This window comes from Octopus bimaculoides, chromosome 12 (assembly GCF_001194135.2).
Source record: "Octopus bimaculoides isolate UCB-OBI-ISO-001 chromosome 12, ASM119413v2, whole genome shotgun sequence".
Lineage (NCBI taxonomy): Eukaryota > Metazoa > Mollusca > Cephalopoda > Octopoda > Octopodidae > Octopus > Octopus bimaculoides.
In genome coordinates, this window is record NC_068992.1 from 24,286,063 (window position 1) to 24,287,184 (window position 1,122).

General features: G+C 35.7%; 1 protein-coding gene across 1 annotated transcript in view; it reads right to left on the reverse strand.

Moving 5' to 3' along the window:
• Positions 1-1,122, reverse strand: part of LOC106883766 (zwei Ig domain protein zig-8) — a 319,834-nt gene that overhangs the window by 140,794 nt on the left and 177,918 nt on the right. The gene's annotated exons all lie outside the window — the stretch shown is intronic.

Sequence of the window (1,122 nt, forward strand, 5' to 3'; positions counted from 1 at the left end):
CGGGGACATAAACACACCAGCATCGGTTGTCAAGCGATGTTGGGGACACACACACACATATATATACATATATATGACGGGCTTCTTTTCAGTTTCTGTCTACCAAATCCATTCACAAGGCTTTGATTGGCTCGAGGCTACAGTAGAAGACACTTGCCCAAGGTGCCACGCAGTGGGACTGAACCCAGAACCATGTGGTTGGTAAGCAAACTACTTACCACACAGCCACTCCTGTGCCTAGTAGGAGACATTTGAAAGAAGGGGCAATTAGTCTATTTCCCCAAAAAATGTGTAATTAGTATTGCGGGAGAAATAATATAAAACATTCAGTAAGAATGTATTTAATGTCACAATTAAATACATTTGTATGAAGCATTTTATATTATTTCACTCAAAATACTAATTATTCACTTTTTTTAGAATACAGACTAATTGCTAAATGTAAATAATGTACATAATTCCTCATCTCTTAAATATAGGACTGCATTATCTAATTGGTACGGAGCCGACATTAGACTTCAATGAAGACATATAGAGAAACTCCATAAAAAACTAGCAATGACCTGAATAATAATAATAATGATAATAATAATAATGATAATAATGATGATGATGATGATAATAACATCGAAATATACCTTAAGAATGAGAACCCAGGTTCGAAATTTCCCCAAAACACCTGATGAAGGCTGGAGGGTATATCAGTCGCAACATTGTGGTAACAAACAAGATGAGGAAAAATATCCGTCAAATGTAAATAATGTATTCAGTAGGAATATATTTAATGCCACAACTAAATACATTCCTACGGAACATTTTATATTATTTCTGCCAAAATACTAATTACTCACTTTTTTTTAGAATACAGACTAATTGCCCCATCGTTCATTCTTAAACTTTTCAACATTGAGCACAAGGCCATTACTCTCTCTCTGCTGTAGACTCATTCAAATAAGGGGTACCTTACTAGAGTTGGTACTACAAAACTTAGAAGCACTAAATGTACTCTATAAAATGGTTGGCTTTAGGGAGGGCATCCAGCCATAGAAACCTTGCGAAAGCAGACAATGAGGCAGTTGTCAGATCCTGTCAAATCAACCTGTTCATGCCAGCATTGAAGAA